This window comes from Meles meles, chromosome 2 (assembly GCF_922984935.1).
Source record: "Meles meles chromosome 2, mMelMel3.1 paternal haplotype, whole genome shotgun sequence".
Lineage (NCBI taxonomy): Eukaryota > Metazoa > Chordata > Mammalia > Carnivora > Mustelidae > Meles > Meles meles.
Genome location: NC_060067.1, coordinates 50,893,918 through 50,920,557, shown reverse-complemented (window position 1 = coordinate 50,920,557; position 26,640 = coordinate 50,893,918).

Here is a 26,640-nt window from a genome sequence, read left to right as displayed (position 1 = left end):
TCTAGTAACTATCTGGCATAAAATATCTTGTTCAAAGAAAGAATACATGGGAAAAAGAGCATGGTGTCTGCCCTCAAAGAATTGAGAGCTTAGTCAATTCTAAGACATGCAAAGAAGTTGAATTTGGTAAATGGTGTTTTTGAGAGTCCCTAAGAGCTGTAGTTCTATGAAGCAAATGGGGAGACAGAGTTCATACCCACCTGTGGGTGTGGGCAGAGGGCCCAGGCAGAGGCCATGATTAAGTGGGACCCTGGACATATAAATCGCTTGAAAGAGTATCTTTAACTTTATCCCAGTTATTTAAGCCCAGCCCTGGTGATTCAAGAAATGAAAGAGCACCCCTTCAAAGAGAGAGCTAGGAAACCCCACAGCCTTGATAAAAACATATCAAATGAGATGCTAACGCCCCACATTGATCACACTCAGAAAACCTGACTGAAGATGTTTATCCTAATCCTCCAATCCAGACACTTCCTGAGATATGGTCAGGAGGGCTAATTACTCCAATACATAAAAACGGAAATGCTCTCAACCCAAACAGCCAGAGAGATCTCCATTAGCAGCAACAGCAGTAAACCTTGATGCTTCATCCTTGGTGAAAGAATAAAGCAATGTCGGACCAGTGACAGCAACATCTATAAAATCCAAATTGGATTCCTCCCTTGAAAATGAGCCACAGACTTCATCTCTCCCCCGATTGCTGCATATTAACAAACATGTGAAAAAATCCAACCGGGAGAAGAGATTTTCCTTGCTTTATTAGACTTTAAAATCACCCTGGACTCAATCTGGCTCCAGAAGTGAATCCACAACTGCTACAAAGGGAATGGATGGAAAAACAAATGACGTATTTAAGTTTCTATATCAATCCATCAATTGAAGGGTGAAAATAAGCATAAACGGATGCCTTCAAGCGGGAAAGTGAGACAAGGACTCACATCTCATAACTTAATAGATGCTAGGATAAGTTGCTCCTGGGACTGGAGCCATGCCCAAGCTCAGGGTCTCTGATAAACCAAAGAAAACCAGACTACTGAGACACCACACTGGGCTGAATTTCTTTGTGGCACTTAAATCATTCATGTGGGAGCTAAAAGGAAGAGGTTAGTCACTCATTAGTGACCCACCTCTCTAGATTCATCTGTAGAGCAGTTCTTAGACTATTTTATGGATGGTCTGATAGAGTGCTGATTGATAATAACATACAATATAGAAAACAACATGCCTGGTTGATCATTAGAATGTGAATGCCAAGGAATAAAGAATTGCAAGGTACTTAAATCAATTATTTTTTTCTGTTACCAGAAATATATGGTACATTTCTAGCCTTGAAAGAGCATACAATCTTTTAGTAAAGAAAAATATAGATGTGCAAATCTTAACAATCTCCTTAATCTTCTTAACAAAGAGATCCTTGATATTTCTGAGGAATGCCTCCAGAGTGTTTCTCCAAATCAGGAATACCACTGGAGCATTTAAAGCTCCCAATTCACTTGAATGAAATGGAGTAACTCTGACTTTCAGTATCTTAAATACAAAGTTGCACAAAACTTGCATGGCACCACCATAAAATGAACCATGATACTGTTGGTGTGCCAAAGTTTGGACTACAAGTTCTTATTTGTTGTTCCTTAATGCCTTATAATTTGAAAAAGAGTTTAAAAATCCAGATTCAATTATAAAGGTTGCCCTATGCTCACAAAGTATAACAGTTAATATGCACTTGGCTACCTTATACTTGTCCTTCCTGGACAAATGTTTTCATGATGACAATTTTATTCCAATACAGGTCTGATCTGTTTTTAATGAGCACTTATTTTCCAGGCTATACTCCTTCATGTCAATGCACCTCTTAAGTCTAAGAAGAAACACTCCAGAAGAAACATGAATTCAATTAAAAATTATTGAGCTCCTACTACCTTCTGGGTATTACGAGGAATACACAGACAAACGCTTCTGCTCTTATAGAAATTTTGCTTCAGTGGGGGAGAGCCAGACTTATATAAGTAAATAAAGAAATAAACAAGAATTTCACACAGTGATAAATGCTAACTGAGATACAGAATGCATGACATGTTAGAGAATGACCAAAAGGCTGTTTATAGGAATAGTCAGAGAAGACTTTCCTAAGTCAACATTAAGATCTGAATTATCAGGTGTATTGAGTCATCTTCAAAAGAAGGATAAGAGCGTTTATAAGCTAAGAGAAGAGCAAGTGCAAAGAGCAAAAGGAGGGACAGCTTTTAGTTTCCTGTACAAAAGAAAAGAAGTCCAGTGAGAGAAGGGGAAGAATGGTGAGAGAGTCAAGGAATTAAGCAGGGATTTAGAAAGGGGTCCTTCAGGGCTTTAATCAGAATAAGGAGATCAGGTTATACTTTAAGTGAGAGGAGAAGCTATTGGAGATTTTTACACAGGGAAATTACACTATCTGACTCATAGTTTTGGACAATCACTCTGGCTTCTATGTTGAGAATTCATGGCATGGGGACAAATGTAGAAGGCGGGAATTGCCGAGTCCAGGATAGAGGTAATGAAGGCTTGGAGTAGGGTGAAAATGGCAGTGTTGGTGACAAGGAGTCCCAGATATGTCCCAGAGGTAGAATACAGGCATTGCTGGTGACTTCACATTATTTCAAACAATTTTAAAAATCTTAAATATTAAGTCAAATCTTTCATATGATAAACATTGAACTTTTAGAAATTTATCTAAATTAGGCTAGTCTAGAGAGGTATGTATATGAACAAAAATTCCTCAGTTTCAAGGTAAAAATAAATTGGGAAACCAAATGGGGAATTTTTCAATATCCTTCAAGGTGAAGGTTCTTTGATAAATTGTGGGTAAAATATTTAACAGTTATTATTACTGGTAGTATGAGTTTACATTTATTAATATCAAAATGTATCAGTGGCATATTGTTGGTGAAAAAGTAGGTTAAATCACAGTATATTTACTGTTAAAAAATTGAATATATACACACATGCAGCATGTACACAGAAAAATGTGGAAGGAAATACACAAAATTATTTCCTATTGATTTTTTATGAGTGTGCATTAAATTTATCATTTAAAAATATCAATAATCAATATATTTCCATCGGGGAAAAATGGGTATCCAGTACCTACATTAGTACCTTCATTACCAGTGGCTTTGATTAAACTATTTGTGTAGACTTTTGATTATCTAGGTATCAGTTATTTCTTAGTTTTCTTTTTTTAAAGATTTTTTTTTAATTTATTTATTTGACAGAGAGAGAGATCACAAGTAGGCAGAGAGGCAGGCAGAGAGAGAGGAAGAAGCAGGCTCCCCGCGGAGCAGAGAGCCCGACGCGGGGCTCGATCCCAGGACCCTGAGATCATGACCCGAGCCGAAGGCAGCGGCTTAATCCACTGAGCCACCCAGGCGCCCCTATTTCTTAGTTTTCTTAACTTCCATGTGTCTACTAAGTAGTTAGTAATTTATCGACTTATACCAATGCCCTTAAGAGCATGCTTTAAAAACAGAAGTACCAACAAAACACCATCTGACAAAACACTTTAGTGGTATTTAATGGTGAAAAAGTGAGCGCTGAATTTTTATTTCTTCAGTCTGACACCCGTGTTTTTATCAAGGACTTTTCATGAAATGGGAGCACTAAAGATTGTCATCCGTGGACATTGGGACTTTTATCCAGAGGCCTATGGCATAACTTTGCTTTACTGACATTGTCAGATTATACTAAAACCATCCTACCCACAAGCCTTTATACTGTTTAATATTTCGCTATTCAACCACATACAGAAATAGAACATTATAAATTCTAATTATTTAGATTGGAAGATTAAATTATTCCTGATACTTCACAAAAGTCCTTGTGATAATTATCCCCAAACTAAAAACAAATTATTTTCTGAGATCCTTTAATTTATTCATTCATATATATTTTTTCTCTTTCTTCCCTCTCTTATTTTACCCCTTCTTTCCTTTTCTTTTTTCCTTCTTTCTTTCCTTTCTCATTAATTGTTCAATCACTCATTTATTTATTCACTTGATAAAGAGTAATTGAGTCTTACAATGTACCAGACATTGCTTGACACTGATGGTACAAAATGAGTATGACAGAAAATTTTTCCTCAAGGAGCCTAGAACCTATCAAATTCATAAGCCAGAAACATAAATCTATAAAAAAAATTATGCTGATGGTGTGAATTTTAATATTGATAATGTTGATTTTTAAAAGATAAAACAGGAAATCTTTAAAAATATTAAAAAGAAGCAGAATTTCTCCTTTGTGGGACTACATCCTTGGTCTTTAGAACTATGGTCAATATGCTAACGGTTCAAAAAATTTGAGAAGCTGTCTTGGGATGGGACCTGCATAATGTCTGGAAACCTGACTGGGCATCACTGAGGTGGAGGTGTGGCATGGATCAAAGGCAGGAGAGAAAGGAGACATTCAGATGGACAGCATTTCCAGAAAAGGCAGAGTAGGAAGAAATAGCCCAGCAACCTCAAAGATTACTTACATTGAGAACATTCGAAACATAGTGAAGGTCAGAAATTGGTGGGATAAAACTAGAGAGGGTATTAGAAATTGCTCCCAAGACTAGACAGTGCTCCTTTAGAACATACAGGAATTGGAGTTTCTTCTCACAGGCCCTACAGCCTCATGTAAGGAGTTCCAGACTATCTAATGCTGCTGCTGCTCTCATAACTGTAAAGTTACCCAGAAGGTCTTATAAGTGGATAATCGGATGCTCAGGTTGATTAATCAGTATTGCAGAGGCCATTTATGGCTGGAGATTTATGGAATAGTACCTGAAGTTTATTGCTCTTAGGGCCTTAGTCTCAGTCTCAGATTCAGGCAAGGGGACACTGCCCTGGACTCCAACCTTTAAGAACCTCTTCTCTGGCTGTCCTAGCGTCATACTCCTCTCCACTCTTCTCTGGCTGTCCTAGGGTCATACTCCTCTCCATGGAGTGAGACATCTATAGGACCTAGGGAACACCATGACCACACAAGAGCCCATAATACCACCACTGCCACCCGCCAAAATCACAAGCACCTCAAGTCCTGAGATTTCCTTCCAAGTGGTCCCAAATCCTTGTTTCAGGATGCATGTGTGCTGTCCCCAAGAGGAGTCCAAGGGGCAGCTGTTTGCAGGAAAGGGGGCTGCATAGGATCAGTGTGGATGAAACTTAGGGATATTTCTTCATTGTCAGCATATAAACATGTGGGATACCTAGCTGTAAAAGATGGACCCAAGAATGAAAAAAGAGGGGCGCCTGGGTGGCTCAGTGGATTAAGCCGCTGCCTTCGGCTCGGGTCATGATCTCAGGGTCCTGGGATCGAGCCCCGCATTGGGCTTTCTGCTCCGCAGGGAGCCTGCTTCCTCGTCTCTCTGCCTCTCTCTCTGCCTGCCTTTCTGCCTACTTGTGATCTCTCTCTGTCAAATAAATAAATAAAATCTTAAAAAAAAAAAAAGAATGAAAAAAGAGGGGCAGGTTGTTTCTGGATATAAGGGATGTTGCCAGAGGCCAGTGGTAGAAGGGGTCCATTGTTCTGGTGTAGAATTCTCAGAAGTCCATGACCTAAAAATTTGAACCTGGCCTTAGAGGTTATTATGAAGGTATGTCCTTCAAGGGAGGAAGATGGATTCAATGGCATGCTAGAACCAGCTTACAAAATTTCAGGAGTGGTGACTGCTATCCTTTTTTCCAAGCCCCGTGCTCAGTAGTGTCATGTTAGTTCCTTGAAACTGGACACAATAGAAATATTTACACAATAGAAAACCACAAATGCTACAAATCAGCATCCACATCACTTCCCCACCCTCTTTAGAGACCCAATTGTAAAACATTTATTCTCATACCACAGCACTAAATATAATTCATTTAAAGGCTTATGAGTTTTACATAAAACTTGTAGACTTTTAGACATATGGTTTGTACGTCTCTATACTCTATAAATGTTTGGAGTAAGATTGCCTAGGGTTAAAGCTCAGTTATTGCATAGCTGCTTAAACTCCCTGGGAAATATATGAGTATCTCTGGTAAAAATTCTGTCCTGATATTATATGCTGACCACAGTCTATGATAAGACTCACTGTCCGTTTCGTCTATTCCTGTAACTTAACCATTTGGGTTATTGGAAGGTTGTCAGGATATATGATATTGAAAGAGCAAATAATCAGATATCACGTTTCTGGGTTTAGACCCCTCCTCCTTTTGAGACATGAAAAGAAGTTGCCCTTTTGAGCTCTCTAAAACTCAGAGGTAACCAATACCTGATTATAAGATTTTAAGGGATATGATACATCATGATAAGGAGCTTATTTTGTATGGAGTGCATTCTTGAAGTCTTAATATAAATCTAGATATCTCCAGTCCTTTAGTCTATGATTTATATTTCTATTTTGAGTCCTAGGAACATTTTTAAAACTAATAATCTTGAAACTCAAAACTAACTGAACCTAGGATAATCTGTCCATAGTTGGTTTTCCATATTTTGAAATGTATTTTTATAAATATCTAGGAAAGTAACTAAAAAGGGTGATTTTCTTTCCTCAGCCCCAGAGGTTCTGATACAGCAGGTATTGGGGGAGGTCTGGAAATTTGAATTTTTAACAAATTTCGCAGTAGTTTTTGACGAACATGGACAGTACTTTGAAAATATTAACTCAATCCAAAGTATCTAACTAATATCAAATTATTAGAATTCCTCTCAGTTATTTGGTATCATCGAAATAACCTGACCCAGCTGTGCCTGGATGTTTCAGTTGGTTAAGGATCCAACTCTTGGTTTCAGCTCGGGTCATGATCTCAGCATGGATTCTGCTTGGGATTCTCTCTCCCTCTCCCTTTGACTCTCATACTCATTCTTTCTCTCTCTCTCAAATACACAAATAAATCTTTTAAATAAAGAAATAAACTTTATCTATTAATCTGTTAAAGGACATTTCGGGTCCTTCCACAGTTTGGCTATTGTGGACATTGCTTCTATGAACATTGGGATGCATGTATCCCTTCTTTTCACTATGTCTGTATCTTTGGGGTAAATACCTAGTAGCGTAATTGCTGGGTCATAGGGTAGCTCCATATTTAACATCTTGAGGAAACTCCATACTGTTTTCCAGAGTGGCTGTACAAGCTTGCAGTCCCAATTCCCACCAACAGTGTAAGAGGGTTCCCCTTTCTCCACATCCTCACAAACACTTGTTGTTTCCTGTCTTGTTAATTTTTGCCATTCTAACTGGTATAAGGTGGTACCTCATTATGATTTTGATTTGTATTTCCCTATGGCTAATGATGTTGAACATTTTTTCATGTGTTTGTTAGCCATTTTTGTGTCCTCTTTGGAGAAGTGTCTATTCCTGTCTTCTGCCCATTTTATTGACTGGATTATTATTTTGGGGGGTGTTGAGTTTGAGAAGTTCTTTATAGATCTTGGATACCAGCCCTTTATCTGGTATGTCATTTGAAAATATCTTCCAATTCTGTAAGTTGCTTCTTAGTTTTGTTGACTGGATAAAGAATATGTTATTCATATATACAATGGAATATTACTCAGCCATCAGAGAGGATGAATACCCACCATTTGCATCAGCATGGATGGAACTAGAGGGGATTATGCTAAGTGAAATAAGTAGTAGAGAAATACAATTATTATATGGTTTCACTCATATGTGGAACATAAGAAATAGGGAGGAGGACCACAGGGGAAGGGTTGGGAAAACTGAATGGGAAGAAATCAGAGATGTGGGCAAACCATGAGAGACTCTGGAACCTAGGAACCAAGCTGAGGGTTATAGAAGTGAGGGGGGTGAGAGGATGGGTTAACTGGGTCATGGATATTAAGGAGGGCATGTGTGATGATGAGCACTGAACTAATGAATCATTGAACATTAATCAAAAACTAATGACATACTACATGCTGGCTAAGTGAACATAATAAAAACAAGATAAAATAAAATAAATAAACTGACTTAATAAATAAATTTTGGCCAATTCACACAAATATCACAGTTTGTAGCACATGAAATAAATTGTGTTCCCCTAAATTCATATGTTGAAGGTCTAACTCCCATGACTATATTTGGAGATAAAGCCTTTAAAGGAGGTAATAAAGGTTAAAGAAGTGTCCTTATTAAAAGAGGAAGCAGTACCAGAAGTGTGCACACAGAAAGAAAAGACCATGTGAGGACAGAGGGAGAAGGTAGCTGCTTGCAAGCTAGTTAGAGAGGTCTCACCAAAACCTCACCCTGCTGGCACCTTGACCTTGGGAACATAGAAAATAAATTTCTTTTGTTTAAACCACCCAGTCTGTGGTATTCTGTATGATAGCCTGAGCAGACTACTACAACAAGCTAAAATATTTTTAAAAGAAGAGGCAAGTGGCCAATAAAGTCAATATGAGGTCTCTAGTATGATGAAAATATTTTACCAGAAGCTGGGTTCCACCACTATAAGAAGACCAGTGTTTAATTTCATTAAGCTCTGAAAAGAGGAGTCTTCAGATTGGCCAAACCAAGTGCTCTCACCTTAAAGGTTTTTATATGGACATTTTCAAGGATTGACTCACTCACTCCTCCTTTTTTTTTTGCTTCCATGGTTGACCATTTTTTCTTGTGGCAGATCCACTCTTTATATTTTTAAATACAATTGATAATTGCAGTTTGGTTTTACTTACCAGAGACCCACTATATTTTTCTAGGATGACTTGGCTCTTCTCTATTCAAATATATTCTATAAAAGTTGCATAGTTCAATTTACAGAGAAAGGTCTCAATTCTGTGTGTCTACTGGGCAGTCAGGAGCTCAAGGTTAGGGGAGGGGCTACTAAGTACCTACCCAAGTAAATTTTCCTCTTACTTGGACTTCCATAACAGATCAAAGAAAGGACATGGGAGTTAATGATATAGAAAACCTTCTTAGGAAAACTGGTGGCAGATAAAGAGTATTGTCTTAGTAGGCAGAATAGCTGATTAAGAAGAGGGAAATGTCACCTGATGACCACAATGAGAAACCGAATGTTTATGCTTACTAAAATAGATGTACTGGTATCTGTAAGATGTGGCTCAAATCCTCTTTTGAATTCATATTATTTTTTCCCTAGTCAATTTTCAATTGTAAGTATCTATTATAAATAAGTTAGTTTTAAATAAGCTATTTCTAAAAGCCCAAAGAAGTGTATTTTTCACATTTCTTTTTATTTGCTATGGTAAAAAAGGAAACCTCTGTCTCAGTCACCGTGATTATTAAGTCATTTCTCCACAGGTTTCCAGGGACCCTCTGCTAACTAATTTCCATTTTCAGTTGTTGATGACTATATTCATTCAACTAGAGTGATGGAGTTTCTTTTCATTGGTTTTAAAATAGGGTCTTTTATGGAAGGTTTCTGCATATCACTGTTGAAGGTGCAGTATGCCATTTGCTTCTGTTAAAAGTTTCATTCAGGTCATACATGACTGAAGACACCTGGATAGTGAGTTCTCTCCTGAATTCCTTGCGGGGTAATGTAGTCTTCAAGTATCACATAGAATGGAGGGAAATAATATTTCTTAATAATAATTATCATTTCTCTATCTCAAATTCTTTGCACAAAGTACATTTTAATGTTATTCCCATTTTCCAGATGAATAAACTGAGAACCAGATAGGTGAAGCATATTAGTTTGGGTATAGAATGGCAAGACGAGAATTATACTAGCTTCCTCCATTAAGAAATGGAGACACCAGGTTTTAATCCCAGATCCATCTGATACAAATCTATGATAGTCAGTCTCCCAGGGCTTTCCATTTTACTACTGAAACTCTTGCATCCTGTCAATCCTGGGCAAATTGGGACAGTTGGTCACCTTATCAAATTTTAGGCTCTTTTAACAATACTATATTGTTGGTTTTATGGCTTTATCCATAGAGCAATAGATTTGCTAAATCAAATATTTTAAAATAAAATATTAGTATGAAATAAATAATATTTTTACACATTCACTATTTTTCTCCTCTATGTTTGCTTATACACAGTGATCTTTCTTATAATTAGTCATGTATGCTGACTTTCATTGTTTCCAAGAGATAGTGTTCAACAGGGAATAAGGGCTTATTTCTTTGTCTATTTCAAGTTTATTCCTCTAAGAAATTGGAAAACCTTTAAAAAACACAATATATTTGATGCTATACTGATGATATATAAATACAAATTTATATTCTCAAATGTGATGATGGTGATGATACCTAAAATATGTTGGGCACTTGCTATATTGCAGGCAATTTTCTAAGTATTTTACAAAAGTTGTCTTACAATTTTTGTATGAATTCTGTACTGCTTATTTTATAGATGGGAAAACTAAGGCACAGAGAGTATTTCAAGTTCATAGATATACTGAATGGCAGATCCAGAATTCAACCTTAGGCAGTTTGGCCCCAGACCCTATGTTCTTAAGTACTATACCCTGATAAATAGAAAATGATAACATTGGTTGTAGACAGAGGGGTTTATTGCAAAGGAAGGAATGAGGAATTAGATGCCAGTATTTCCTTAAGAAGATGGCCAATAACTACTCAGTCTTTTAGGGGCTAAGCCTTAGGGAAAACCAAACGAACAAACAAACAAGCTATGTTTAAAAAGAATCTGAGAGAAGAGTGTATTTGTGCTCCATTTCCAAGTAGATCCTAGATAAGGCAAGATCCCAGAGTAAAAATCATTCTGTGGTTAGTCTAAGAGTTCATTTCTAAGATAATCGAGGTCAATTAGAATTTGGCTCATCTATGCATAACAAAAACCCAAAATAAGGGAGACTTAGACAAATGGGAGAGTTTTATTTGATTGTTTGTTTCTTTACTCAAGAAGTTGAATTTTAGTAGCTCCATAATCATCAGGTAACAAGTTCTTTATTACCATCCTTGTCATGTTTCTTATGCTCCAAAATGACTGCATGAGCCATCACATTCATATTTTTAAAAACAAAAGAGGTAAAAAGAAGAGCAAAAGAGCATGCTCCCTTTCAAAGTCCCATCCAACAACTTCCACGTATACCTTAATTGTCCAGGATTTAATCACATATGCTACATTTGGTCGCAAGACTGAAAAGAAGCAATTTTTTTTGTTAGGTATATTGCTACTCCTAAACAATATAAAAGTACTTTAACATTGATAAGGAGAAAATAAGTATCGTGCACGAACTGAAAGTTATAATCGTTAGTTCCCAAGAAATAGCATGACCCAATAACATTGGGATTCCTGAATGCCAGATGATCCAAAATTAGATAAAAGGTGTTCAGACTCAGAAGGTCCTAAAGCCAGGAGAAGGTACAATATAGCACCAATCTTCATAACAGATGAAAATGAACATGTTGTTAAATGATCTTCCTTTATATGTGATACTGTACAAGCCCTCCTGTCATAAAATACCTCTTAAATCCCTCAAAAATTGATACAATTCTAGGAAAAGGGTACAGGAGCCTCAGCTGGGCTGAAATTCATTTTATTCCATCACAACCAAATGGGGTGGAGAGATTCATTTCAGTTTAAGAGTAAAGATAAATTTCTTTCACATTTAGGATTGTAGACCAAGATTTGTAAAAATTACATGTGTAAGTGAAAGGAGGGATGAATCATTACGTGTCAGTATTAAGATTGTGTGTAGAGTCAGATGAATATTTATGAAGCCCTTTGATACTGTTTGATTATATTCCAGCCTCTTCAGACCCCAGGAGTGTTACCTTAAGTACTTTAGCATATAAATAAGCACTTTTATTAAGAATTAGCATGCATAGGGGCACCTGGGTGGCTCAGTGGGTTAAGCCGCTGCCTTCGGCTCAGGTCATGATCCCAGGGTCCTGGGATCAAGCCCCACATCGGGCTCTCTGCTCAGCGGGAAGCCTGTTTCCTCCTCTCTCTCTCTCTCTGCCTGCTTGTGATCTCTATCTGTCAAATAAATAAATAAAAATAAAATCTTTAAAAAAAAAAAAAAAGAATTAGCATGCATACCTTTGAGTTCAACTGTGTCAATTGAGTAGTTGAATTGTATTAGTTTGTTGGAGCTGCCATGACAAAGAACCACAGACTAGGTAGTTTAAACAACGGAAATTCATTTTCTTACAGTTCTGGAGACTTAGAAGTCTGAGGACAAGGTGTTGGCAGAATTGGTGTCTTCTGAGGCCTTTCTGCTTAGTTACAGTTCTGGAGACTTAGAAGTCTGAGGACAAGGTGTTGGCAGAATTGGTGTCTTCTGAGGCCTTTCTGCTTAGTTTGTAGATGGCTATCTTTTCCCTGTGTGTGCCCATGATCTTTCCTCTCTGGGCATCTGTGTTTTAATTTCCTCTTCTTATAAGGACACCAGTTATAATGGGTTAGGGACACTCTAATGACCTCATTGTAATTTAATTACCTCTTTTTAAAAAATTAACACATAATGTATTATTTGGTTCAGGGGTACAGGTCTGTGAATCATCAGTCTTACATAATTCACAGCACTCACCATAGCACGTAGCCTCTCCAATGTCCACAACCCAGCCACCCTATCCAACCCCCCACCCCAGAAATCCTCAATTTGTTTTCTGAGATTAAGAGACTCTGAGAAACAAACTGAGGGTTTTGAGGGGAGGGTGGTGGGGGGTTAGGAGCGCTTGTATGTGGGTATTAAGCAGGGCACATATTGCATGGAGCACTGGCTGTGGTGCATAAACAATGAATCTTGGAACATTGATAAAATAAAATTAAATTTAAAAAATCTAAGTTAAAAAACTAAACAAACAAAAAAGACTTTCTTATGGTTTGTTTCCTTCCCATGTTCCATCTTTTACTTAATTACCTCTTTAAAAACCCTATCTTCAAATATGGGCACATTCTGAAGTCCTGGGGGTTGGGACTTCAGTATATGAATTTGAAGGGGACACAATTCAGTTATTAACACCAACTTTGCACGTAAAGGATCCTGTGCTTATTAGACTATCAGATAGCCCTTTATAACCATGGAAAGCCCCAGGGTTATCTTTATCAGCCAGCATTATTGATTGAGCACCTCTATGTGCCCTGTGTTAGGAGTTATAGGATCATAAGACCCCACCAAATGCAGAGCTTCTCATTAACTGAGGTTTCTGGATTTTGAAATTCTGCACAAGGCAATCTATTCTACCTGCTCTCATTGAAATTTATTCTTCTGTAGAAGTAGGGAAGGACCCAAATATGTAAATTATAAATGAGCCTAGTGCTTAAACATAGCAAGTATGTAATAAATATACATGGTGTGAGTAAATGTAAGAACGAAATATTGCTATTAAAATCCCTTGCAACTGAGTCTAGTTTGTGATATTTAGTAGTTGTATAACCCTGGTTGCTCATGTTATGTCTTCTCTTTAAAATGAGAATAATCATTATTCATAAAACTTTATTAAATAGCATGCCATATGACAAGATCAATTTTTAAGCTCTAATCATACTATACTGTAGTTATTTCTAGAAACTATATTAATATTAATTATATATTGTGATTTGTAGGGAAAAGAAACACCCTGTATATTTCCATCCATGTTCATTTCACTCACAAAAGGCCCCCCAATACATCAGAGGCTTCAGCACAGCTTTGTATTATATTACTGTCATCTTTCTTGGTGGAGTTGTGGAGCACAAGAATTATATTCCTTTAGAATCTATAGTGCTAGCCAACTTCTCTCTTTGCCCAATTGACTCAGGGAACACTGGATGAGGGCTTTTCTAGCTCTGCTTTCTAAGTAATACACACAAATTTTCAGGATCCTGAAATATCAGGGGATTACTGATGTAGCAGATAAAGAAGATGGCCTATACATGAAGTACTAAAAAATGTTCCTGTATCAGTTAGGTTTAGGTTAGGTTATGATGCTGGAACAAAATAATCCCAAGTCTTAGTGGCTAAAAAGAGCTTATTTCTCACTCAAACTACATGTCCTACATAATCAGGCAGGAAACGTTATTCTTCTGTAGTCATTAAGGGTTAACCTAAGGGGCTTTCCATCGAAATACGTATCCACCAAGAGTTTGGTGAATTGCGTAAATTGCACACTGTATCTTAGTGTATCTGTCAAGAAGTGACACATGCCACTTTTATTTAAATTTACTGTGTTAAAGCAAATCACACAGCCATGCCTAACTCCTACCATGTGCCTGGAAAGGAAATGGAAATAGTTGGTGAACAGTAATAATATCTATCACTTATTAATTCATTTCATCCCGTCCACATGATGAAAGCCTACCATGTATCAAGAAATGGTTTAAACACTGAGGATATAGGAGTGAATATATATATCTCTAGCTTCATAATGTTCTAATATCCTAATACTTATATAGTATGTCATAGATATGCATGTAATGGATAATATCAAAACAAGAAACATGGATAGAGATAGGCAGGAGCATTCCTGATATTCTTGCACAACACTAAGGTAAAGTGAGAAAGGGGGATGGTAAGGGTTGAGGTTAAAGAGGTAATGGAGAGGAAGAATATATATATATAAGGCCTGGTGGATCATTAGAAAGATTATGATTATGAATGAGATAGGAGGAAAGGGTGACATAACCAAACTCACTTGGGACTTGGGAAGAGAGCAAGATAGAAACAGAGAAACTTGTTAGAATTTCATTTTTCAGGGTGAGGAAGTACAGGAGCATGGACCAAGGTAGTAGCATTGGATGTGGTAAGAAGAGATTAGATCCTGGATATTTGAGGATAGGTCCAATAAGATATGTTATGGCTTAACTTTCAAATAAGGATTTTAATAGAACCTTGGTGAAAAAGAAAAATAAGGCTAAAAAAAGACACTGCTGCACCATGGGAAAGCTTGAATGATGTGGACAGAGTTCTCTCTTGTTAGTAGAAGAAATCAAGACAATCTAAATGCTATTTTCTCCTTCACTTCTCTACTTTTTTTGTACTCCCTTATGATTGTTACTTCTATTTTAGTCATTAAATTACTTAACTTTCTCCACAGGTAAATAGAGAATATCAGAAGCAGAAACTATTTCTTTCCCTCTCTACTCCCTTCAAAGCCTAGAACTTTGGTTATGAGAGAGATGTGCTCAAAGAAGACATTAACTGAATAGAATACTAAAAGTGGAATTAGAAGAAAAGATTTCATATTGTTGCTTCTTGGTCCATTATGAAATATGATAGAGTTCTTTGTTTACGCTGCCTTGCACCATTTCCTCTTCATGGTTATATTGCAACTATTTTATGAAATACTGGTATTGAACAATAGGTCCTTTAAAAATTAGATTAGTTGCTAATATCCACCTTTTTTCTTCAACTTATGGCTAAAACCTCAGGATGTACAAAACAAAGAGCCTAGGAAACTTACATAATTCTATCTATCTTCAATCTATATTCTATCTAACAATTAGGAATGTTTCTGGACATATATAAATAAAAACAGACCCACTATGTATTCCCAGCATCCTATGGCACACTTTTAGTCTTGAGAGATGTACCTTACCTTCTAAAATAGTACATGTACACAATAACTGTTTTTTTTTTCATAAATATTTGTGGTGTACCAACTATCTACCAGAGACTGTGGTATGTACTAGGGTTATTGACACAAACAATCCTGACACTGGCCAAGTAAATTACAAGTGTTATTCATGTTACCAAACTGAGTGTAAAGAGAAATGTATAGGAGTCCAAAATGTCGTTCAGGCAATAAAAAGTGATAAATTTGTAAAGTTCTTAGATCAATTTATGATGGAAATCTATAGTTCACAGACTATAGCTTATGGGTCAGTTGTACATTTTTATAGATAGATTTTTATTGCAACACATCTTTGTCTATTCTTTTAAGTTTTCTCTGTAGGTTCTTTCCTGCCATAATGATGATATCGAATAATTATGATAGAAACTGTAAAGATTCACAAGGTTGAAGTATTACCATGTGGCTCCCTAAGAAAATGTTTGTTCACCTCTGGTCTATGCAATGCAATAACAACCACAGGAATACTCATAACTATTAAGGGTGATGTGCATGTAAAACTATTCTTCCTGGTTTTATTGCATAGGGCTGGCATTGGCAACAAAATTTTTATCTGATTGGTTCATGAAAGCAAGTGCAACAAATGACAGTATTTCTCTATGCTGGCTTACAGGAAAGTATTAATCCTAAGTCATTATTTTTGTATAAGGCCAAAAGAGTTTTCCTAAATGTGTGCCAGTCGGTTTATCCCTCATTCAAAATTGTGAGAAAAGCCATATAGAAGCTATCTCCAGACCCAACTCTTGATTTATTAACTTTGGCAACTCTTGAGCTCATGTTTACCTTGTCATGACAATAAAGTTATTGAAATTGAAGTTGAATCAAATTGACAGATACCAAGAACTACAGCTAAACTGGCCCAAGTACATTTTTTATTTATAGGATTCAGTATAGTGTATTATATTGGCATGTAATGAAGGCCAAAAATGTTCCCAAACTGAGAGACAACCTAAAACAGGATAGCAAATTGACCAGAAGTTGTCTACTCATGAGGACTTTACATAGAAAGTAGGATCAGTGGTGTGCCTTGGAGATCGTGATGCAATGACATGGTGACTATTATGGGACAAAGAACAATCCTCTCCAAAATGAAGTAAAATTTGTAGACTTTCTGTCCAAACATAGTATTTTAAAGGAAATGTCAATGGCCAATACACATTCCACTATTTTTTTAAAAATATTTTATTTATTTGACAGAGAGAAATCACAACTAGGCAGAGAGGCAGGCAGAGAGAGAGGAGGAAGCAGGCTCCCTGCGGAGCAGAGAGCCCGATGTGGGGCTCGATGACCTGAGCCGAAGGCAGAGGCTTTAGCCCACTGAGCCATTCAGGCACCCTTCACTATTTTCATGTTTCTAAAGAATTTCTGTCACCCATCCCATACAAATAATTCACAGTAAGTTTGAACTCTTTTATTCCCTTTTGGTATCCATCCGCATTTATTGAATACTATTGAGTGTGTGTGTGTGTGTGTGTGTGTGTGTATAAAACGGAGTGTATATATATAAAATATATATATAATTGAGTGTATGTATATATAGAGAGTAATATATACCCAATATATTATTGAGTATAAACTCAATGGATATATTATGTGAACAATCTCCGTAAAAGTATCTTTAAAGATACAACCTAAACAGAGAAATAATAAATTATAAAGTATTTGTAAGGCAGACAATATAATAATACACAGATAAACTCACACAGGATGTTTATAAAACATGTAAGAATGTGGGCTTTCTTGGCCTATTGGGCTGATTATTGGTTAAAGCTGCTCAGAAGACTTTGGTAGGAGTGAGCTTCAAATGGGATTTAGAAGGAAGAACTTAAGACATTTGCAAGAGACCATAGATCAAAAACTGATAAGCTATGGTCTAAGTCTGACCTAGACTTGCTAACTATTTTTGAAAATAAAGTTTAATTGGAATGCAGTCATGTCCATTTGCTTAGGTATTGCCAATTGTTGCTTTCCTGCCACAGTAACAAAATTGAGTGATTGTAGCAGAGTTGGTATAGCCTGCAAACCTAAAATAATTTATAATATGGCCTTTTAAGATGGCCATGAGCTGGTTTGCTGCTCTGCCTTAGAGGAGTAAGATGTTAGAGGCAGGGCACCTGGGTGGCTCAGTGGGTTAAAGCCTCTGCCTTCAGCTCAGGTCATGATCCCAGGGTCCTGGGATAGAGCCCCACATCAGGCTCTCTGCTCAGCAGGGAGCCTGCTTCCCTTCCTCTCTCTGCCTGCCTCTCTGCCTACTTGTGATCTCTGTCTGTCAAATAAATAAATAAATCTAAAAAATAAAAAGAAAAAAAAGATGCTAGAGGCAGCATCTGGTGCTGACTGGTGAGAAGCTTTTATATTTTATCATTTGTAAAATTATTGGGACATGGATATTTGTATTTAGCTTCTTTTAATTATTTCTGGTGCAAGGATGGATATAAATAAAAATTAACATATAAGATGATACTCACATAACTGAAACTTGATTTTCTTTTTTTTTAAAGATTTTTTTATTTATTTGACACACAGAGAGAGAAATCACAAGTAGGCAGAGAGGCAGGCAGAGAGAGAGGAGGAAGCAGGCTCCCTGCTGAGCATAAAGCCCAATGAAACTTGATTTTCTTGTTTGAAAAGTTGAAATGACATCACCTGTAAACAGATCTTTGAGAGGATTATATGGAGAAAACCCTTTTCTCATGAAACCTGGCAGGCTTATCATCTCGGAACTGGCATTCCCACTCTCACTGAGTTGTGAATCTCAAGCTGTCATTTTGCTGAATCAGGGTTTACTTACAGAAATATTTCTAAGTTTTCCAAATGTTTTAGCACATTCTTCTGAATGAGGAATCAGATTGTCTCACATCATTCTTCAGAATTTAACTTCTGGACTTCTCACGTTAGCCTAAGTGTGATTTGGAGTTTTAATCTGTGAAGGTCTCATTGTAAATGTAAAAGGGAACCTCAGATATTTAACATTACTTGAAATATGTCCTAAACCAATTTAAGATTTGTTGGAAATGGAAAACTCATATTTTGATCTTTTTTTTTCAAAATTTGAGAGAAAACTTTAAAAGAACTACATTATCTACAAAAATATTCTAAGTGCTGCCACGCTATAAAGTCCAGCTGTGAATCTAGTCCTACCTCATGTATAATGCACCAAATACCAAGCTGCAGAATTTAAAGTAATTTTAAGAATTATGGATGGAGATGAACACATTTCTCTTTAAAGGTTCTACTAAGTTGAAACTCATGCAAATATGCTGTAGACATCCACATTCTTACATTGGAATCCTCCAACCCCTGTCTAGGATCTGAAATGTGTTGCCTGTTTTCAAGTACTTTCACATTATTGGCTTTATCCCTTAATCTGGTTTGGGACACAAAGTGAAAGAAGTTCTTCCTTTTTTTTTTTTTCCTTATGGGAAGTTTGATGTTTAACAGGTTAAGGCACTATTTTAGATATATATCAGAATTACCCTTAATGCTCAAAACTTTTGCAATGATTCTACAGTTCTAGGGAAGGCAAATTTCACTTTGCTTAAAAAGTTTTCTGAATGTTTAAGTCCATAGATATATATCTATATCTCTATAGAGATATATCTATCTCTATAGATATATCTATCTATAGAGATATAGATATATAGATATATAGAAGATATATAGATATATATCTTCATATCTCTATCTTTACCAAGAGAGGGAGGGAGAGAAGGAGAGTCAAAGAAATCACATTCACTCTCTGCTATGCTAATGGTTATGCTCAGTATCCTTTAAAAGGATATTTCATGGATTATCCTTCTTTTTTGCAGTCACAGCAGATGTAGGACTCAATGCTTGTGTTAAGAAAGATGTTACATGTTCCTCAATTCATGGAAACTTCAAGTTTGGAAAACAGAGGATTCTGGTTAATATCTCCAGAAACCTGCAGGGAGTGTCACGCTCCATAAAATTGTTTATGCATTTATATACAGTGCGTGATCATCATCTCTTGGGAAGAGGACACAAGTTAAGCACCTTCCATATGCAGCAGGGAAACCCCCTTTGGCAAGGATGTCTACCCATTGGCATGCACAAATTATACTAGCTTTAGTTTTACTATGTCAAAAGGAACATTTACCATGCTTAATGAGAGGCATTGGGTTAATGCTGAATGTTTTCAGCAGGGGAAGGAATGTTCAGATGCTTGGGAAAACAAGTCACCTGGAAGGTATGGTGAAGGTCACTTACTCATATTGAATCAATTATTTTGATGACAGCAAATAAAATCTCCAATATGCATATGGGAGGGTGCATATACATGCACACACATGTGTACTGAATACAAGCATATATTTTATGTACTTTTACTGCCACTCATATTTAATTTATAAAGCTGAGAGAGTAACACTATCTTGTCACAGATGACCAGTCAATTATTCAAGTAGTCTTTTCCTCCCTTTCAAAGAGGAAGGCTTGAGAACATGGTTGTGTCTGAATATATCCCAAGAACCCCCACTTTGTGTGCCAATTTGATTGTTCTTCTTATTGATTTTTTATATCTCTACTAAGAGTGTTCTGAATTGGCAACTAAGATGGACCAAACAAGAAGTTATTGATTTCATATTCAAAGTATTCTTATTTTATAGACTCAGGGAATGTAGGAAATACCCTTGTCTTAAAGAACGTTTTTGAAAGTACCTATTAAGGGGAATTTTATGGTAAAATTCTAAAACTGACTTAAAGATATATTTATGTTCAGAAAAATCCATTTCTTTGTCCAGCCTTCCATGATGCCTATAATTTCCACCCTGAGCATCATCATCCTTTTAGGTTGTAGCAGTTTTTAGAATGCCTAACAGTATGTGTCTTGTATAAAGTGAAGACATTAAGAGTTGTGCCTTTGTAGACACTATTGAGTGAACTGGTGTATCTAAGTAGTCTGTTTGCTAAAGAAATTGCACAGGGCATGTAAGTTTTGATTGATAGTGGGGAGGATGCATTTATTCAACCACTTATTTATTCAAGCATTCTCTATTTCTTTATCAAACATGATTTATTGATATTCTACTGTGGAGGGTTCATAGGAGACACTAATTCCTAATCTTAGGTCTAGTGAAGGCAGTGGCACTATAAGAGACATCCCAGTGCACAAAGCATAGATGAGTCTAAAGTCAGGAATGGAATGGTTAAGAATCATGAAAGAAAAAATTGTATCAAAGAGTCAAAGTCAAGTTCCACCTCTGTCTTTTCTGTGGTTTATCCTGACCACTGCTTGCATCATTAGAAAAAGTGGCATTAAGAGACTGTCTATTCTTCTCCTATCCCCCTAACTCCCCATGTTGCATCTCCACGTCCTCATATCAGGGAGATCGTATGATAGTTGTCTTTCTCCGATTGACTTATTTCACTAAGCATGATACCCTCTAGTTCCATGATTGGGAGGGAGACAAACCATAAATGACTCTTAATCTCACAAAACAAACTGGGGGTTGCTGGGGGGAGGTGGGATTGGGAGAGGGGGAGGGGGTTATGGACATTGGGGAGGGTATGTGCTATCGTGAGTGCTGTGAAGTGTGTAAACCTGGTGATTCACAGACCTGTATCCCTGGGGATAAAAATACATTATATGTTTATTAAAAAAAAAAAAGGAAAGATGAATACCCAACTATGGTAGCAACATGAACAGGACTGGAAGTGATTATGCTGAGTGAAATAAGTCAAGCAGAGAGAGTCAAGTATCATATGGTCTCACTTATTTGTGGAGCATAACAAATGACATGGAGGACATTGGGAAATGGAGAGGAGAAGGAAGTTGAGGGAAATTGGAAGGGGAGGCGAACCATAAGAGACTATGGACTCTGAAAAACAACCTGAGGGTTTTGAAGGGGGGGGTGGGAGGTTGGGGGAACCAGGTGGTGGGTAATAGGGAGGGCACGTATTGCATGGAGCACTGGGTGTTGTGCCAAAACAATGAATACTGTTATGCTGAAAAAAAATTAATTAAAAAAAAAAGAGACTGTCTAATGTCTTGAGACAACTTTCGTGGTGGGGGGGCACTAAGGATGGCACTGTTGTCTGCCCAGGAATGCACACCAGGGCTTCTTGCACAGTAGCTACCTGCTATGGTCTTCCAATACCCCTTTAGTGTTCTAGGTTACAAATCCTAAGCCAGAATCTTAACATTAAAGCCAATAAGATGATTCTTTAAAGAAAAAAAAAGTTGTCAAGAAACCCAACATACCTTTAAAATAAGTAGAGTGGTCCTGCAGGTGACACTCTCCTAACTCAAAGCCAAGATCCTCACAGCAGCCTACAAAATTCTCATGATCCATATGCTCCACTCTCCCACACCCCCTGTACTTCTTTGAACTCAGCTCTCTCCACTCACTACAGTGCAAACACTATGAAGACAGGAGATGGAGTGTTTATAGTACCTAGATCAATGTCTGGCAAAGAGTAGGCACTCAGCACATGCCTTAAAGCAATGCATGGACAGTTGATATGTTTAGCCTCTCTCTCTGTTAACTGTTTAACTCTCTCAGATCCCTTGTTTATAAAGATAAGAACCATACTGCCCATCTTCCAGAGAAGATAAGCGTATTAAAAAAGAATAACACACATGAAGGATCTGGCTGTGTCCTCCATGAAGTCAGTACTCAATAAATTTCTGTTTTGCTCTCTGTCCTCTTTTATTATCTAGATGTAATAATAGTAGTTAATATTTACTGTATTGTTACTATATGTCAGGCTCAGTGCTGAGCACTTTATAAGCATTGTCTCATTGAATTTCTCAGTTCTGTGAGCTAGGATCTACTACTATTCCCATTTTATAAGTGAATATTAGAAAAGATAAAAATAATTTTTCCAAGATCACACAGTCAGTAAACAGTCAAATAAAGATGCAAATTGGGTTTACCTGACACCATAATCCCATACTTCGTCTAAGCAAATTGCAGTAGGAAATACTTAATTGCACTCTTGAGTTTGAGTCATGACATGTGTAGATGACCAATATATTGTTCATACTCTAATAAGTGGGGTATATAGGTGTCCCTTACCGATGGACATCATAGTCCATTTATAAGTTTGCTTGGTTGCTTAATCACAGGTTAACTTAAATTGCCTGGCTCACTTGACAAGCTTCACCTGGCTCACTGGACCATCTTCATAAAACTTCATCCCTGACTCTAAAGGGTTCATGTAAAGGTCTTCATAATATATATAAAATAGATTTGCCACTTACAATTGATTACTTACCTGCAAGGACCTATAATACAAAATCATATTTATACATATTATATCACATATAGTATATTTTTGAATTCTCAAACCAACCCCATTACACAGACATTATTATCCCCATTTTACCAGGAAGGTCATTGGATGTTAGATTTGCCTGAAGCCACACAGCTAGTAAGTAGCAAAGCCCTTAAGAAATTATGGAATCTGAATTTCAGCAACTTATTTTCATAGGAGTTAACATAACTCAAAAACCCAATTCAGTCTGACTGCTATGCCTGTGTTCTTAACCATTACATTAAACTATAAAGTACTATATAAATGTGAGGATTTATTATGCCTTTTCTTATACCATTATTCCACATGGAAATTTCTGCTCTGGAATGTCTTCTAAGAACTTTAAGTTCCCATCTACAGGAAGCCTCTTTGCAATCAATTATTCAAGGAACTGAGTTGACAATTGCTCTCCCAAGTATCCAAAAACAAAGGCCAAAAACGACTTTGGCATCACAACCCAAATACTCACCAAGTGTCTATCTGACCACTTTGGCTGAATGGAGAGGCCCTTAGCTGTAAAGTAATAGGCAGTTCAGATAAAGCATTTAAATGGGCTTTCTAAATCTCAAAGTTGGCAATCTTCCCAAAGTGGAGCACCAAGGTTCTGACCTCCTTCCTGGGCAGAGGGGAAGGTTACAGGTTCTTCTCTCATTGCTGATGTTCTCAGTTGCCAAGGGTGCTTGCTTGCCAGCTTCCGAATCAACTTCTGGTCGAGATTTGAGATGGTGACCACTTCTGTGGAATGAACTAGGCATCTGGAGAAACAGCATTAATTTTGTTAAGCTTCTTAAAAATAAGTTAGGAGCACTTGAACGTCCCATACACTGTGTATGTGATCAGTTGGCTGCACTTTATAACCAATGTTATCCTTCCCTTAAAAAATTGTCCCAACATAGTTGGGAAATTTCTTGCTTCTCCTGAATGATAATTTCCTGTTACAATCTCTGAATGAATTACTCATTGCCATTTTTCCCATTGTCTTCTATGTCTGCTAGCAGTGCCAGCGATATTCTATGATTTTAGAACAATTTAAATTCCTTATTGAGTTTGGTGTGACTCCTGAATGTATTCATCATTATCTTTTTCAGTTTGTAATATGTGTCACCTTTATGGAATGTGTCCACCTGCGTAGACACCGGCTTTTCCTCTCAACCCCATAGGCACTTCTACACTGTGTCTCACATCCCCACCAAAGGACAGTATTACTTCTTTGGGGTACACCAACAGCAAGATCAAAGACACGATGAAGTGACATAAAGCTATAAGCCACCAGATTCATGACAGCATCCAAAAGTTTGGCAGGAGGGCATCGTTAATATTTGAGAAGATTCCTTGCTTTTTGGCAGGAATTCTGCCCACAGCTTTCCAATTAGCATGCTTTATGGCTGGAGAGAAGCTGGTTTCTCAATTGTAAGTACCTTGTCTGACTGAAATCTTATTCTGCCAGATAAATTGCAAAGGAATTTGTACAACTTTACCCAGATTCCAACTTAACCACAAGATTAATATGAAAACAGGGCCCTCCCTCAAGTCTTTTTTGAGTACTTCTGAGAATTTCCTTCATTATGTCTTCCAAATGCTCTGCTTTACTAATGGAACATTAAATGGTATTCTTACCAGGAAGAGTGAGATGGAAGTTTCAACTAAATCTTCTCAGAAGGAAGATCTAGATTGTGACATTACAATAGGGAATGGAAGCAAATTACTTACCATGACACATCATTCTTACTCTCTGCTTGCTATGAGTTGAAATATAATTAATAGAATTTGAGCTGAGCAGGACTAAGCCTTAACTTAATACACAAAACCTTGACAATGTCTTTTCAATTTTATGATTTGTGCTCTCTGGGGAGAATCCCCAAACATCAATAGGGAATTTATCTGGGGATATTTTCTTGTTTGAAAATATTTTTCAAAGATTTATTTATTTAAGAAGGAGATAGGCAGAGAGACAGAGAATCTCAAGCAGATTTCACTTTGAGTGTGGAGGCCGAAGTTGGGCTCCATCCCATGACCCTGAGTTCATGAACTGAGCTGAAATCAAGAGCCAGATGCTTAATCAACTGCATTATCCAGGTGCCCCTGAAAATATTTTAAATCTGTGTCTGAGACTCTGCAAGGTCTTCTCCAGAATGGCTTGTGGCTTAAGAATGTTCTTGACTTCTTGTTGCATGAAAGGTGTCCCAAACATCTCCCATTAGAGAGGATTTTGTCCTACTTAATGGGACTTTTCACCACCAAACTGCTTTTAGTAAAAACCTAGGGACTAATACTTTAGTTAATTTATATTTGTAACATGTTGGTAGAAAACCTTATTTCCCTTGTGATATTTATGATTTAATTCAAAAATCAGAAGCAAAAGTATTTTTCTGCATTAGCGCCATACACACACACGAAAATCTCTTGAGATGCCCATCAAAACAAGTATCCATCATTCTGTGATTAACAGCTTTATCACATACATACCATACTTTGATGTATGGCATGTATCTAAATAGTTCATTTAATTTTCTAGTTAACCTTGAGTACACATAAAGCAGTTGTTATTCATACAAAACACATAAAACCTCCAAGTATATAGGGTTCATAATAATTATCATATTGTGTTTCTACCACTGTCTTACTATTAATAATTGTTAAAATAACTTTTTTTTCACATTGGAAAACAAGGTACATTATGGTAATAGTAAGCAAACTGTTATCTCTTTGACAGACATGATGTCAAAGTTAGATTTTTTTTTTCTAGATTGTTTCCATCCTTTCAGTTATAAGTCCTTCAGAATCAGGACTAGTTAGACTCTCTCTAGGCACAAAACTTAAGGAGGCTTCAAAAAATACTTAGCAATCAAGATCAATAACATTTTACGATATTAAAAAAGAAAACTCATGGGGCAGCCACTATGGAAAATGGTATGCAGGTTTCTTAAAAAGTTAAAATATGCTGAGTGAAATAAGTCAAGCAAAGAGAGTCAAGTATCATATGGTTTCACTTACTTGTGGAGCATAAGGAATAACACGGAGGACATTGGGAGATGGAGAGGAGAAGTGAGTTGGAGAAATCAGAGGGGGAGATGAACCATGAGATATTGTGGACTCTGAGAAACAAACTGAGGGTTTTGGAAGAGTAGGGGGTGGAGGATTGGGCAAGCCTGGTGGTGGGTATTATAGTGGGCACATATTGCATGGAGCACTGGGTGTGGTGCATAAACAGTGAATGCTGGGACACTGAAAAGAAGTAAAATAAAATGGAAAAAAAAGTTAAAAAGTTAAAATAAAACTATGATCCAGCAATCACACGTCTGAGTATAAATCCAAGGGAATTTAAATCAGGATCCCAGAGTAGTATCTACACTTTCATGTTCATTGCAACATCATTTACAATAGCCAAAATACATAAATCACCTAACTGTTCATAGATGAATGGATAAAGAATATGCATGCATGTGTGTGTGTGTGTGTATTCACACATATATGAATAGACACAATGAAATGTTATTCAGCCATGAGAAAGAAGGAAATCCTGCCATTTGTAACATAGATGGACCTTGAAAACATTATGTTAAGTGAAATAAATCGGACACAAACTAATACTATGTGAAATTACTTATATGTAGGATCTAAAAAAAAACCAAAACCAAAAACAAAACCCAAACCCATAGAAATAGAGGCTAGAGGGTGGTTACCAGGGGTTGGGGATGGGGGAGCTGGGGAGTTTGTCAAAGAGTACAAACTCTTTTTTAAGAGTTAAAAGATTAAGATTAATAAAATTAATTTAAAATTGATAACTGGTGGGGATCTAATATACAGCCTGGTGATTATAATTAATAATACACTAATATATACTTGAGTGTTTCTAAGAGAGTAGATCCTAAATGCTATCACCAT